The sequence below is a fragment of the Microcaecilia unicolor genome, chromosome 7, assembly GCF_901765095.1.
Source record: "Microcaecilia unicolor chromosome 7, aMicUni1.1, whole genome shotgun sequence".
Taxonomy (NCBI): domain Eukaryota; kingdom Metazoa; phylum Chordata; class Amphibia; order Gymnophiona; family Siphonopidae; genus Microcaecilia; species Microcaecilia unicolor.
Window position 1 is genome coordinate 98,358,489 of NC_044037.1, and position 16,495 is coordinate 98,374,983.

Genomic DNA, 16,495 nt, shown 5'->3' on the forward strand with positions numbered 1-16,495 from the left:
TTCCTCCTCGAAACTACCTACCTGTTCCTCTGATCCTATTCCCACCCATCTACTTAACACTATATCTCTCCTACTGTCATCCCTTTCATGTGTCATATCCTCAATCTTTCACTTTCCACTGCGACTGTTCCTGATGCCTTCAAACATGCCGTAGTCACACCACTCCTCAAAAAACCTTCATTGGATCCTACCTGTCCTTCCAATTATTGCCCCATCTCCCTCCTCCCTTTCCTATCCAAGATATTTGAACGTGCTGTTCACCACTGTTGTCTTGACTTTCTTTCATCTCAAGCTATTCTTGATCCACTTCAATCTGGCTTTCGACCTCTTCATTCAACTGAAACAGCGCTTGCTAAAGTCTCCAATTACATGTTCCTGGACAGATCCAAAAGGTCTCTATTCTATCCTCATCCTTCTCGATCTATCTGCTGCTTCTGACACTGTTGATCACAGCCTACTCCTTGATAAGCTGTCCTCACTTGGCTTTCAGGGTTCTGTTCCTTCCTGGTTTTCTTATCTGTCCCATCGTACTTTTAGTGTATACTCTGGTGGATCCTCCTCCACTTCTATCCTACTGTCAGTTGGTGTACCTCAAGGATCTGTCCTGGGACCTCTTCTTTTCTCCATCTAAACTTCTTCCCTTGGTACTCTGATCTCATCCAATGGTTTTCAGTATCATCTTTACGCTGATGACTTCCAGATCTACCTCTCCACACCAGAAATCTCAGCAGGAATCCAGGCCAAAGTATCAACCTGCCTGTCTGACATTGCTGCCTGGATGTCTCACCGCCATCTGAAACCAAACATGACCTTCTTATCTTTCCCCCTAAACCAACTTCTCCTCTTCCCCAATTCTCTATTTCTGTGGATAATACTCTCATCCTCCCCGTTTCATCAGCTCGTAACCTTGGGGTCATCTTTGACTCCTCTCTCTCCTTCTCTGCACATATTCAGCTGACTGCTAAAACCTGTCGTTCCTTTCTCTATAATATCACCAAAATTCGCCCTTTCCTTTCGGAGCACACTACCAGAACCCTTATCCACACTCTTATCACCTCTCGCTTAGACTATTGCAACTTGCTTCTCACAGATCTCCCACTTAGCCATCTCTCTCCTCTTCTATCTGTTCAAAACTCTGCTGCACGACTTATATTCCGCCAGTGTCGCTATGCTATTAGCCTTCTCCTCAAGTCACTTCACTGGCTCCCTATCCATTTCCGCATACAGTTCAAACTCCTCTTATTGACTTATAAGTGCATTCACTCTGCAGCTCCTCAGTACCTCTCCACTCTCTTCTCTCCCTACATCCCTCCCCGGGAACTCCGTTCACTGGGTAAATCTCTCTTATCTGCAACATTCTCCTCCACCGCTAATTCCAGACTCCGTTCCTTTTATCTTGCTGCACCATATGCCTGGAATAGACTTCCTGAGCCGGTACATCAAGCTCCATCTCTGGCCATCTTCAAATCTAGGATAAAAGCCCACCTTTTTGATGCTGCTTTTAACTCCTAACCCTTACTCACTTGTACCCTTATTTTATCATCCCCACCTTAGTAATTCCCTTATCTCCTATTTGTCTGTCCTAAGTAGATTGTAAACTCTGTCGAGCAGGGACTGTCTCTTCATGTTCAAGTGTACAGCACTGTGTACCTCTAATAGGGCTGTAGAAATGAAAAGTAGTAGTAGTATTCTTTTTACAAAAAAATCAAAACAAATTATTTGTTGCCCCTGTTCTACTTCCATCCCCATGGTGTCTACCACTGTATCCTAGGGGTATTTATAGATACCGCACTTACATTCACTCCACAGACTTCTACAGTTATTAAATGATCCTTCTATAAACTTCATAAGATTTGCTCTATTATTATTAGCATTTGTATAGCGCTACCTATCTGTTCACTACTAAATCCTCCAGAATTAAACATTCTTATTCATCCTCTTATCAGTCAACTAGACTATTGTAATGAAACTATATAAAGGAATCAAGGCTAAGAACAGCAAAGAGTTACAAGTCATTCAGAATACAGCTATCAAACTAACCACCAGCCATCGCAAGTACGATCATGTAACTCCGCTCCTCAAATCAGTCCATCGGCTGCCAATCTCTCACTGCATTACATATATAATTCTGCTTCTAGTTTTCAAAATTAAATCATGCAGGAGAAGCACTTTACCTCTCTAGGCTCCTGACCCATCACTGCCCAGTAAAGCGCTTAGGTCCTCACATTAAAAGAGACTCATCGCCCCTTCCTTTAGTGAGATAGCACAAGACACCACACAGAGCTCAATTTTTTCAGAGCAAGGACCAGAACTCTGGAATATACTCCTGTAAAATCTTAGACTACAACTATCTCTTCAAAAATGTAAAACAGATCTGAAACATTCTTATTTTCAGATGCCTATACCTGACTTCTTTTTGAACTAATTAGACAGACCTGACCACAGAGCAAATCCTCATTGTACTTCCTCACCCCCATTGTCCTATCAAATATTGCAGACACTGATATTGTTGTCTAAACACCTATGATTAGATGTAAGCCACTCACACTATTGATGGACGGGATATTAGGCCAAAAATTACAGAGAATAACATAAGAATCTACACCATACAGTGGAAAAAAGAGCATTGAGGAATAGGTATATGGAAAAATAAACAGTAATTAATTTAGACAAAAGGAAAAATTTAGCAGGAAAGAACATTTTATCTTGATTTCTACCAGACCAGTCTAGATGCATAGTTTTCACTCCCCTACCAGCAAATGAAGACAGAACACAAGTTTGTGGACCTTGCCTGATATAAGGTGCTGTGCAGCTGGCCAGCATTTTCAGTAACAAAGCTAGAGAAAAAAACCTTTACAAAGAACCTTTTGCAAGAGTTTTCCTTTTAGGCAGCTGATAAACACTGTGTTCAGTTATCTATCAAACCACAGTGACTGATTAAAGAAAAAAGTAGAACTAAATATTAGCATAGCCTATCATATAACTAGCAATTTTAGGTAGAGAATGACACAGGAACAAAATCTATCCCCATGGGCTCCATCTCTGTCCCTTCCACAAGGACTCTGTCCTCATCTGCACAAGCCTTGAAACATGATTTTATATTTAAATCTTTTTATTAAAGTATAAAACGCACAACAATATTCTGTACAACTGCCTATAAATCACAAATAGAAAATAATAACGAGCACTTGAATAACCCACCCCCTGCCACCCTCTACCCTTCCAACTCCAACAACAGTTGATTTCTACTACCCCAAGGAACCCTAATTTATCCTGTTAAAATGTCCAGGTGTACAAAATACCCCTAGCGGGGGAGAAATATGCCCTATGAAGCACTGTTATTTTTTAATCTGTGGATGAATAAGTCATCAACAATCTCCAGATTCAGTCTAGCTCTACTGTCCTTCCACAGTCCTCCTAACAATAAAAAAAAATGTCTTCTCAGATGATGTGTTGGTAGCAGGAACGTACAGGAGCCCCTGTGCAAGTTCTGGCCAGCACTTTGCTTGTTTTTCCAGCATCAACCCGTTGTTGTCTGCATTAGAGAATGACGCGGGGACAAACTTTGTCACTGCAGGCTCTGTCTCCATTGGCTCTGTTCACGCCCTGTCCCCAAGGGCTCTGTCCCTGTCAGCTCTTTTCTGTCCTGCCCCAATACCTGCGTCATTCTCTTATATTAGGGGACTTTAGTTTACACATTCCCATTCCATGAGCAACTTAATTAAGAAATCACAAGAAGATGATGCAGGCAGCAGTCCAGCAGTGAGATGGGGGCTATCCAGTCTTTTGCACTGAGTGTCACAAAGAAAATACAAATACACTATCAGACAAACTAAAAGGACCTATTACAAAACCAAAATAGGACCAAACTACAAGGATACACACAAACTCTTCTCACTCATAAACAATCTTCTAAATACTACCAAGGTCACCTCCAACAACTCAGATACCCCATCAGCAACCAACCTTGAAAACTACTTCAATGAAAATATCATAAAACTCCGACTCATGATACCCACCAACACAACGGATTACACAAATATCCTTGAATGTCTAGACCCAAAACCCAGAGAATGCCCAGCAGATCGATCATGGACTGACTTTGACACACTCTCATCAAATGAAATCTCATACTGGCTCGGAAAATATGCCAAATCACAATGCAAATTAGACATCTGCCCTAACAGTCTAATAAGATCCGCACCCAAACAATTCAAAACAGACCTCACGAACCATATAAATTACAGGCTTCAAAATGGACTCTTTCCCACGGATAAAGGAAACATCCTACTCACTCTGCTACCGAAAGATGCTAAAAAAAGTACAATGGACCTAACCAACTATCGACCAGTAGCATCTATTCCACTCATGACCAAACTCATGGAAGGCATAGTGACGAAACAACTTACTGAATACCTAAACAAACACTCAATTCTGCACGAGTCTCAATCAGGATTTCGGTCAAATCACAGCACCGAAACTGTACTAGTATCCGCAATGAACTCATTCAAACAGGCAATTGCGACTGGTAACATCCTCCTCCTCCTGCAATTCGACATGTCCAGTGCCTTTGACATGGTTAACCATGATATAGTAATACATATACTAGAATACTTCGGAGTAGGAGGCACAGTTCTCAAATGGTTCACAAGATCATACCAAGTAACAACGAACACAGACAGATCACCCCCATGGATACCTGAGTGTGGAGCCCCCCAGAGATCCCCTCTCTCACCAACATTATTCAACCTAATGATACCTCTAGCCAAACTACTAGCCAATCAAAACCTCAACCCCTACATTTATGCAGATGACGTCACAATTTACATCTCATTCAAACATGAACTAAATGAAATCACCAAGGAGATCAACCAAAGCCTCCAAATAATGCACACTTGGGCAGATGCATTCCAACTAAAACTTAGCGCAGAAAAAACACGACTTGTACTCACCTCACAACATAACACAAAAAACTTCTCCACCATAACCACACCATACTGTTCCCTTCCTGTCTCACAAAACTTGAAAATTCTTGGAGTCACCACTGATCGAAACCTCACTCTTGATACCCAAGTGAAAAACACGACGAAAAAGATGTTCTACACCATGTGGAAACTCAAAAGAGTAAAACCTTTCTTCCCGAGATACATCTTCCGTACCCTGGTACAGTCAATGGTATAAGTGATCTGGACTACTGCAATGCACTGTACACCGGGTGCAAAGAACAGACAATCAAAAAACTCCAAACTACCCAAAGTACGGCCGCCTGACTCATATTTGGAAAAACTAAATATGAAAGTGCAAAACCCCTAAGACAGAAACTTCACTGGCTCCCACTTACGGAATGCATTGCGTTCAAGATCTGCACGATTGTACACAAAATCATTCACGTAGACGCCCCAATCTACATGCTAAACCTCGTAGACCTACCTCCCAGAAACGCCAAAAGATCATCCCGCAAATTTCTCAACCTGCACTACCCCAGCTGCAAAGGACTTAAATACAAGCTGATGCATGCCACTACCTTCTCTTACATGAGCATGCAGTTATGGAATGCATTATCTACAGACTTGAAAGCAATCAACGAAACAACTATCTTTCGAAAAACTCTGAAGACATTCTTCTTCAACAAGGCCTACAATGAGAACCTATAGCCTCACTAAGTCACCTCACCAACCCACTCAATTATGAACGCCCACCTTCTATACCTACCCTAATCAATCTCTTCCTTCTTTCTTCCCTTCCTTAATTGCTACACATTACTAACTGTATTTGATATCTGAAATGACAATATTAACAAATCTATGTAAGCCACATTGAGCCTGCAAATAGGTGGGGGAATGTGGGATACAAATGCAATAAAGAAATAAAAAAATATTTGATTATCTCCCAGTTAGTGAGAAGTTGTACATGAGTACTTGGTGCAAAGAGCTCCTAGCACTCAGGGAATGTGTCCGATCTCTACAGACTAGAATAGCTCACTTGGAGGAGCTGAGGCAAAGAAGTTCATAGAGGAGGCCTACAGGAACATAGAAAAGACCCACCTCCAGTCTGGCAACCTCTGTGCTGTATGAGGAACCCCTGAGGGTCAGGGAAGAAGGGATCCGGGAGAGGAGCAAGATGGGTAGGTTTCATACCCAGGATTCCAACTACGGCCCAGGATCATAGGGGTTGGGAAACCACGCCCCCATGGAGGCATAGGTTTCCCAAGAGCCGGAGAAGGGAGCAGGATTACAGTGCCCAAGAACCCCTGCAAAGCCCTGAGGGCAAGCAAAGAGAGCAGCAAGGGAACTACAAGTCTCAGGATCCCGAGGGAGAGGAGGGGGATTGGCTGAGGAATAATCAGGGTGGAGAGCACCAGCAGGGGCCCATAAAGGGAGAGGAGCCCATGGAATGGGAGGTGGAGAAAGAGGTCGGAGAGGAGATCGAAGCCCAAGATGCCTGGGGAAGTGAGCCCATGGAGATTGCTGCTCTAGCTCAGGTACAAGGGAAGAAGTTGAAAGGCTTCATAACAAACCTTCTTCAAGGCTGGGGAAAGCTGGAGGAAAAGTTAAGCAGCTGTTCCACTCAAGGGGGAGAGAGGTGCCGTGCTGTAAAGCAGTAAATGATTTCAGGTGTGGCGAGAAGTCAGATCTGGCTGGTGAAACAGGTAGTGACTTGAACTATGTCCAGAAGTCATGCCAAGCTGGGGAAGCAGTGAGTGATTTGAACTGTGACCAGAAGTCATGACGTGCTGGGGAGGCAGTGAGTGATTTAAACAAGTCATGCCATGCTGGGGAAGCAGTGAGTGATTTGAACTGTGTCCAGAAGTCATGCCATGCTAGGAAGCAGTGAGTAATTTAAACTGTGACCAGAAGTGGTGCCACGCTGGGGAAACAGTAAGTGACAAACTGTGTTCAGAACACTGCCAGGCTGGTGAAACAGTGAGTGATTTATGTTTAAATCTGTTTATTAGCATTGCAAACTTAAGACAAAAATCTACAACAGGCCAAATAAAATCATTCTACATGAGGCAAAATACAAACCAACAATATATATCAAAAAGGGCCTTGTTTCTTGTAGCCCTACACGAAAATTCAGCGCCTCTGCCCCAGACAACTTGGCAAGCTAGCTAGTCACCACCTAATTCACAAAGATGTCTTCCGTTTCCCTTTGTATTATCTTCCTGAATACTATGTTTCCACCTTTTTAATGTGAACGCTGCAATGTAAACACTTTGCCAATAAGAAAACTTCTAAAGGTTCACACAAACAGAAACAAACAACATGAACATACTTGCATCTGTATAACATCCAAACAGTTGTCTTAACCTCAAAAAACAATTTTGTTTCTTTTACAAGTTTTTACTCCCCCCCCCCACCCATCCTCACAGCCCCTCCCCCTGTCTCAGGTATTTCAAAACCCTCACATTTTAGATAATAGTCAACAACAAAAAGGGACGACTACTAGCATATCTAAACCCCCCCCCCCCCCACTACCCCCTCTGAGGAAATGTCCGAACTCCGAATAAATTGCGACAGGAATGGCCTACACTCTACATTATGCCTAAAGTGAATTTACCACCAAACTTCTCCCTTTGGCAGATAAGCTTTGAATATATGGCCCCCAAATTTCCAGAAACTGCTTCTGCCGCCTGAGGAAGCCTCCTACACCCCTCCTTTCAAATTATATGAACTCGTGCAATTTATTCCTCCAGTGCCAAAAGTCCGGAGGGGACTCCACCACCCACTGACTCATTATGAGTCTTTTGCCTACCAGACAAGCTTTCCAAATCAACTGGCGGGCCGCTCCACCTTGTAAAATAAAGAGTTCATGTTTATCCAACAATATCCCCATCGGGGAGCACACGACCCTCGATCCCAAAATTGATTCCAGATACTGAACAATAGAATTCCAAAAATATCTCACCTTGCAACACCCCCACAAACAGTGAAAGAAAGACCCCGGAACCCTCCCACATTTGCCACACAAGGGCGTGGATACCCCTCCCATCTTAAAGATCTGGGCCTTTGTAAGATAAGCCCTATGTAGAATCCGATATTGACATTCTCGTAGCCTTGCATTTCCATAAGGCTAGGTATTCTGGATACCAAAACATCAAAGTCCAAGGAGAGATGTGGCCTCGACAAATCTCCTGAACACCTCTGTTGAATCAGGCCCTGATCTTTACGAGCCCAATACCTCCCCAACGCCTTATGTAAGCCAGAAATGGCGAGACGCTCCCCCAGCACCGAATGGAAAAACTGTCTTAAGAGATGACGATGTCTTGACCCCAACGCCACTCTATCCGATGAATCGACATAGTGCTTCAGCTGAGTATAGGCAAAGATACCCCCCATATCAAAGCCCACGTCAAGGACTCCCAGATTCAGCAATGAACCTTGTAAACTTAACACATGCTCTAGCCTGGTTATGCCTTGCCACGCCCACATCCGAAAAACCTCATTCTCCAAGCCTGGCTGAAACGACAAATTCCCCCGAATGGGGAGGATATCCGACACCCACCTGCTCAACCCAAACATCCGCATCATCTCTCTCCAAAGATTCCGCATAGGGGTCAATAATATGCTATTACGCAGCGCAACCGGGAGCAACTTACTGGGGGCTTGTAATAAAAAGTAAAAGTGAAAGGGCGCATAGAACTGACTTTCCAATTGTCTACAGGTGTAATCGTCTCGCGCCAAAACCCAGTCTCCAAAATAGTGCAAAAGACAGGCCCAATTGTATCGCCTCAAATCTGGTAGACCAAGGCCACCATCACCCCATGGCCCCTGCAACATATTCAACGGAAGCTTAGCTTTCTTACCTCCCCAACAGAAACGTCTGATCGCACCTCTAAGCAAATTCAGATCTCTCTTGCCAAGATAAAATGGCAGCATTTGCATCAAGTATACCCATCTCAGGATTTCCACCATTCTAAACAACTGGATCTGCCCACTAAGTGACAGGGGCAAAGCAATCCAAGCTCGCAGCCTCTCCGTTGTAGCCTTCAACAATCTAGAGACGTTCAATTGATACAGCTCAGAGACCCGCATAGATAAATATAGGCCCAAATATCTAAAAGATCCCTGCGCCCAGCCAAGAGGGAACTCCAAACCCCACTCCTGCCGAATTCTATCTCCAGAAGACAGTGCAAGCGATTTAGAGTAATTAAGCAGAAACCCCGCAAAGTCTCCAAATTCCCAAAAATGTTCCAGGAGAGCAGACAAAGAAGCATGTGGCTCTGTAAGGTGAACCAGCAAATCATCTGCAAAAGCCGAAAGGAGAAACTCCGAGCCCCCAACTGGTACACCTTTGATCTCAGGATGAAGCTTGATTTCACGAATAAGGGGATCCAGGGTCAAAACAAACAAAAGAGGGGATAGGGGGCAACCCTGCCTAGTCCCTCTATGAATTTGAAAAGACTCTGAACACTCTCCATTCACCCACACGTACGCTCGCGGTTCCAAGTATAAGACTTGAATAGCCTCTATGAAGAACTTCTCAAAACCATAATGCCTTAACACTGCAAACATGTATGACCAGTTCACCCTGTCAAACGCCTAACCAAAAGCGACGAGAGACGTTTCTGGGCCACAACCTCCAACGAAGCCAAAATAGATCTTATATTTTTAACTGCTGTCCGCCCCTTCACAAATCCCGCTTGGGACACATCTACCAATGATGGGAGTACCATTGCTAACCAGTTGGCCAGAACTTTAGCATACAACTTCGCGTCAACATTGAGAAGAGAAATTGGCTTATAAGATCCCGGCTCCACTACATTCTTCCCCTCTTTGGGAATCACAACAATCCGGGCCACTTTAAAAGTGTCTGGGATCGATTGGGTAACCACCATTGAATTAAATAGGGATATTAACGGCGTTTTGATCCGATCAAAAAACTGTTTCTAAAACTCTACCCTATAACCATCTGGTCCAGGGGTCTTATGATAAGCACACTGTTGCAGGGCCAACATTAAATCACCTTCAGTAAAGGGCACATTCAATCTTTCCCATTGACCAGCAGAAATCTGGGGCAAATCTAAATTATCCAGATACATGTCACTATTCAATTCCACGTCCGGATCAGACGCATACAGTGCTTTATAAAACTGACCAAAAGTATCTGCAATATCCCCGTCCTCACGCATCATCTGACCGTCCTTGGCCTTCACATGTAACAGGCGATTGACCCCCCCCTTCTATGAAGCATCCTGGCCAACAACCGCCCAGCCTTATTACCATAATGAAACAAGCAATACTTATAGTATGTCTGGGTCTTAACCGCTCTTTGATGTAACAATTCATTCAGCTCTTTTTGTGCCTCCAACAGTGCCTCCCTACACCTAGGAGTAGGGGAACAGCCATAGACTTTCCTCAACCTCTGTACTAATGCTCCTAAACAAACTATTTCCCCATCCCTCGCCTTCCGCGTTTTCGCTGAATAGGAGATAATGTCCCCTCTTAGCACGGCCTTTGCTATTTCCCAAAAAAGGGCTGGTTGATCCACATGAGCTCCATTATGATACACATAATCATCCCATCTATCTGCCAAATAGGCTTGTGCTCCCGGATCCCGCACAAACTGTCCCGTCCGTGGCCGTGACAACCCTCAGACTTACCCTGTTTCTGGGAGTCAGTGTCTGTGCTGGCTTCTGCTTGTCTCTGTGTCTGTCTTAGGTTCTCTCTGGCTCTGTGTGCTGATTGCCCTACTGAACCTCACCTGTGTGGGCTATGCCTCTTCCAAGATGGCTGCCGCCTCTTCCTCTCTGCCAGTATCCAAGATGGCTCCCGCTGTTCCTTCCTATGGGATGACTGCTCTGTGTGTCAAGCCTCTGTTTGGTTGCAAGGTAATTGCTGCAGCTGTGGCTCTGGTGTTGAAGGGCTTTATTAATCACTTGGAGACTACAGTCCTGGCCTTTGCATCTCATCTAAAGGTCCTGGTGTATAGAGTGCTCTGTACACAGTTTCAGTGTTTGCTCTGTGTGAGTTTCTATGTTTGTTTAGACTAGCTAGCTTAGGCACCGTGTGGCTTGTAGCCTGTGTATAGCTTTGCTAGTGTTCTATGTTTGTTTAGACTAGATAGCTTAGGCACCGTGTGGCTTGTAGCCTGTGCATAGCTCTGCTAGTTCTCTGTGTTTGTTTCCAGTGCATGACTAGTAGCTTAGGCACCGTGTGGCTTGTAGCCTGTGTATAGCTTTGCTAGTGTTCTATGTTTGTTTAGACTAGCTAGCTTAGGCACCGTGTGGCTTGTAGCCTGTGCATAGCTTTGCTAGTACTCTGTGTTTGTTTCCAGTGCATGACTAGTAGCTTAGGCACCGTCTGGCTTGTAGCCTGTGTATAGCTTTGCTAGTTCTCTGTGTTTGTTTCCATTGCATGACTAGTAGCTTAGGCACCGTCTGGCTTGTAGCCTGTGTATAGCTTTGCTAGTTCTCTGTGTTTGTTTCCAGTGCATGACTAGTTAGCTTAGGCACCGTCTGGCTTGTAGCCTGTGCATAGCTCTGCTAGTTCTCTGCGTTGTTCCTAGTGTTAGACTAGCCGCCCTTGCTAGCCACTCTCCCAAGACTGTGTTTGTTCCTAGTGTTAGACTAGCCGCCCTTGCTAGCCACTCTCCCAAGACTGTGTTTGTTCCTAGTGTTAGACTAGCCGCCCTTGCTAGCCAACTCCAGAGACTGTATCCTCTTCAGCTAGCCATCCTTGCTAGCCACCTCCAGAGACTGTGTCCTCTTCAGCTAGCCGCCCTTGCTAGCCACCTTCAGAGACTGTGTTCCTTCAGCTAGCCGTCCTTGCTAGCCACCTTCAGAGACTGTTCCTTCAGCTAGCCGTCCTTGCTAGCCACCTTCCGAGACTGTGTTCCTTCAGCTAGCCGTCCTTGCTAGCCACCTTCCGAGACTGTGTTCCTTCAGCTAGCCGTCCTTGCTAGCCACCTTCAGAGACTGTGTTCCTTCAGCTAGTCGTCCTTGCTAGCCACCTGCAGAGACTGTGTTCCTCCAGCTAGCCGTCCTTGCTAGCCACCTCCAAAGATTGTGTCCTCTGCAGCTAGCCGTCCTTGCTAGCCACCTCCAGAGACTGTGTTGTCTTCAGCTAGCCGTCCTTGCTAGCCACCTCCCAAGATTGTGTCCTCTGCAGCTAGCCGTCCTTGCTAGCCACCTCCAGAGACTGTGTTGTCTTCAGCTAGCCGTCCTTGCTAGCCACCTCCCAAGATTGTGTCCTCTGCAGCTAGCCGTCCTTGCTAGCCACCTCCAGAGATTGTGTCCTCTGCAGCTAGCCGTCCTTGCTAGCCACCTCCAGAGATTGTGTTCTCCTCAGCTAGCCGTCCTCGCTAGCCACCTTCAGAGGCTGTGTTCCAGCCAAGCGGGTTTCACTCATGCATGTTCCAGTCCAGTGGGGCCACTCCAGTGTGTCCAGTCCAGCGGGCCCCACTCCAGTGCGCACCCGTCCGGTGCGTTCCAGTTCCGAGTGTTCCGGTGTAGAACTCCAGTCCGGAGTCCCGGTCCAGTCTTGTTTCCTCTCTACCTGGAGGGTGATTTTGCCTGCCACTACCGCTCCACGGTAGTGGCCTATGGACTCACAACCCCCGCGCTCCCGGGGAAGAAGCCTGAAGGTATGCCAAGGTCCTCGAGAGCGCGTCAAGCGCGAGAGACGCGACACAAACTCCAAGGGGTATCGCCACATCCGGCTATGCGGGCCTCTCACTTTGTTAGTCAAAAGCAGCCAGATCAAGGCATGACCAGATACCGCGTAAGGCACAATCTCTGCCATCTGCACCTGAGAAAATAGAGAACGAGAAGCAAACAAATAATCAATGCGGAACTGAGAGCCATGTGCCTGTGAAAGATGGGTATAATCCTTCTCAGATGAATGTAGCACTCTCCAAACATCTACTAGTTCCAGAGCTTTACACGACGACGATAAAGCCCTGCCACCTCCCCCCGAACTCTGGGCACTCAGACTAGAGCGATCCATGAGGGAATCAAACACTAGATTAAAATCTCCTCCTAAGATCAACTCCCTCCCTGCATACGGAGCCAGTCTCCTAATCAAAGCCTGAAAAAAACTGCCACTGAAGACATTGGGGACATATACATTACAAAGCACCAAAGGGCGACCCGCAATCTCTACCTCCGCCTGAACCCATCTCCCGTCAGGGTCGGCCTTAACCGATTTAAGCTGGAGTGGGATCCCTTTGCGAAAAAGAATCAACACCCCTACCTTCCTCCCTGCCACGGGGGCCTCCACCAAAGATCCCACCCAACCTCTTTTGAATTTCGCGTGCTCCCTCGAGGACAGATGCGTCTCTTGCAGGAAAGCCACATCAGCCCTCTGCCTTTGTAACGCTTGCAGTACCTTAGTACGTTTGATGGGTGAGGAGACCCCCCCCTACGTTCCATGAGAGAATTTTAAGTGAACCCATATATCCAATGCTCTTGTATTCTACTTATGCAACTAACCCATCTCAGAAACCCGAGAGAATGCCCCCCAGCCCTTGGGCACCCTCCCCCCCCCTGCCATCCGGTCCAGTTACATCCCTTTTCCCGGACAATTCCTCAGCCCCCCCTCCCCTCATCCCCAACCCACTCCATGCCAAACCCCTCGTAGCCCCAATAGAGCCAGACCACGCGAGCTCCCTCTCCCCCTTTTGAGATGAACTACATACACCCACACTCAAACGCCTTTTGATTTCGACTCATACATATTCCCCACACATTTCCATACTCAAACACAGCAAGCTAGTACTCCAACATATAAACCCTCCAAACCTCATCTTTACAATTCCCTGCTAAACCCAACACAGAAAACACCCTATATCCCAGTCCCTCCCCACTAACCTAAACATACCAACTTTTCGTGCTAGTACTAAAGGCCCCACACAGTCCAAAAGGAATACATGAGAAATACACAATGGACCACCCTGCCCCGGCATCACCCCAGGGGCATAACAGTCCAGGCCCACCCAGACTCTTCTCAAGTTCCACCTTCCTTCAGAAATAAAATCTTCATGCTGGCCCCTCAGCAGCTAAATCCTGTTGCACAAACTTCATCGCCTCTTCCGCCTTAGTGAAGAACTGCTGGGACCCCTGATGCCAGATCTTCAAACGTGCAGGGTACAGCAAAGCAAATTGTATCTTCCTCGAAAACAAAAGCTGGCAGACATCTCGAAATGCTTTGCGTTGCAAAGACACCGCACTGGAAAAGTCCTGAAAGCAGTGCATTACCAAATTTTCATATTTCAACTACCCTAACTTCCTAAGCACTTGAAATATGTCTGGCTTGTGTGCGAAATTCAAAACTTTAAATATCACCACTCTGGGACGCGAAATCTTCCTTCCGCCTGGGTCCCAAACTATGGGCTTGCTCCACTCGCAGCGGGCCCATTTCTGGTTTTAATTTGAGAGCTGTGGGGAGCCAGGATTCCAAAAAGGATCTCAAGTCACCATCTTTGACCGTTTCCGGCAGTCTCACCATCCGAACGTTGCTTCGCCGAGCCCTATTCTCGAGGTCCTCCAGCTTTGCCTCGAGTCGGTCTACTTTCTGCCGCAAAGCCTTGCCCGCACTCTGCTGTTGCTGGACCGAGTACTCGACATCCAACAACCGTTGCTTATACAGGGCAAACTCGGATTGTATACCGCCCAGCTTTTCGTTGATCCCCTGAAGTTGATCCGCAATCTTCTACAATTTTAAGTCCCAGACACCTCTAACAGAGGAAACCTCCGCTGCTACCTCTGCGGCCCATGCGGAGCTCACAGTCGGAGGGCTTCCGCTGCCTGCACCCGCCATCTTTTGCTCCGGCACTCGGGTTCGCGCCCCTTCCTTCTTTCCCGATTATGTCGACATCTATCGCTCTTGGTTGCTTTCCAAATAGCACAAAAGCTGCCGTTACCCTTGCCCCACTCGTGGGTAGGATCCGGTTGAATAGGAACCCTCCGGGCACGTTATAAGGCTCAAATAACTGCAGGTAAGGAGGGAGCTCCGCACGACAACCTCACTCTAGCCGTGCATCACGTGATCTCAACAGTGAGTGATTTAAAACTGTGTCCAGGAATCAGGCCATGCTGGGGAAGCAGTGAATGATTTAAACTGTATCCAGAAACTGTGGCCGGCGGGGGGAAGGAACAAGGAGTGTGTTGTAACCAAGGACTGTGTCTGGAAGAGGAAACGTCTTGGCCTTGCTGATGGAATAAAGCGGTTTTAAGCATATTTTTGGAGTCTGCTTCTGGGAGTGCTGTGTCCAGGGAAGGGCCCTTCCACGATCAGCCGAGTTCATACCTGCAGGAAGGCCTGAAGTTGGTGGCCTGCTGACAGCTGCCATGGAGGAGAAAGGTCTTCTGAAAGGACAGCATCAATGTGGAGAGACAGGAAATGTAGCCAGGACCTGCCCTCCAGGGGAAGCAATATCCTCTTACACCAAGGATGTTTCTCCAGGTTATTCTGCCCAGGAGGAAAGAATTAGGATGGCCATTGTAGATAGAGATTCTATCATTAGGCATGTAGATAGCTGGATGGCTGGTGGATATAGGAAAGATACATACCTGTAGCAGGTATTCTCCAAGGACAGCAGGCTGATTGTTCTCACGATTGGGTGACGTCCACGGCAGCCCCCAGGAACGGAAATCTTCCTAGCAACAAAAGGTTTCAAAGAGCCTTCGAGAGCGCTGGCGTGCGCACCGCGCATGCGCGGCCATCTTCATGCCTGTCGCACGAGAGTCCAGCTTTAGTTAAATTATAAAGCAATAACAAAGAACAGGACAACTCCAAAGGGGAGGTGGGCGGGATTGTGAGAACAATCAGCCTGCTGTCCTTGGAGAATACCTGCTACAGGTATGTATCTTCGCTTTCTCCGAAGACAAGCAGGCTGCTTGTTCTCACGATTGGGGTATCCCTAGCACCCAGGCTCACTCAAAACAACAAAGGTGGTCAATTGGGCCTCGCAACGGCGAGGACATAACAAGGATTGACCTACGAAGCAGAACATCTAACTGAGAGTACAGCCTAGAACAGAATAAAAATGGGCCTAGGGGGGTAGAGTTGGATTTTAAACAGCGAACAGATTCTGCAGCACCGACTGCCCAAACCGACTGTTGCGTCGGGTATCCTGCTGAAGGCAGTAGTGAGATGTGATTGTGTGGATTGATGACCACGTCGCAGACTTGCAAATCTCTTCTATAGTGGCTGACTTCAAGAGGGCCACCGATGCTGCCATGGCTCTAACACTATTGACCCTCAAGAGTCAGGCCGGCTTGGGAATAAGTGAAAGAAATGCAATCTGCTAGCCAATTGGAAATGGTGCGTTTCGCGACTGCGACTCCCCTTCTGTTGAGATCAAAGGAAAGAAACATTTGGGCGGACTGTCTGAAGGGGCTAGTCCGCTCCACATAGAAGGCCAATGCTCTCTTGCAGTCCAAGTTGTGCAACTGACGTTCAGCAGGGTGGGTATGAGGATGGGGAAAAAATGTTGGCAAGACAATTGACTGGTTCAGATGGAACTCTGACACCACCTTCGCAGGGTGCGTGCG

General features: G+C 46.6%; 1 protein-coding gene and 1 long non-coding RNA gene across 2 annotated transcripts in view; one reads left to right on the forward strand and one right to left on the reverse strand.

Moving 5' to 3' along the window:
- The window catches only part of ATXN2L (ataxin 2 like), a 446,514-nt gene that overhangs the window by 81,727 nt on the left and 348,292 nt on the right, over positions 1-16,495 (reverse strand). The window lies entirely within an intron of this gene.
- Positions 6,772-15,077, forward strand: LOC115473974. The gene is made up of 3 exons (XR_003942790.1): positions 6,772-6,856; positions 11,546-11,550; positions 15,029-15,077. It is a non-coding gene; the product is annotated as an uncharacterized LOC115473974 (long non-coding RNA).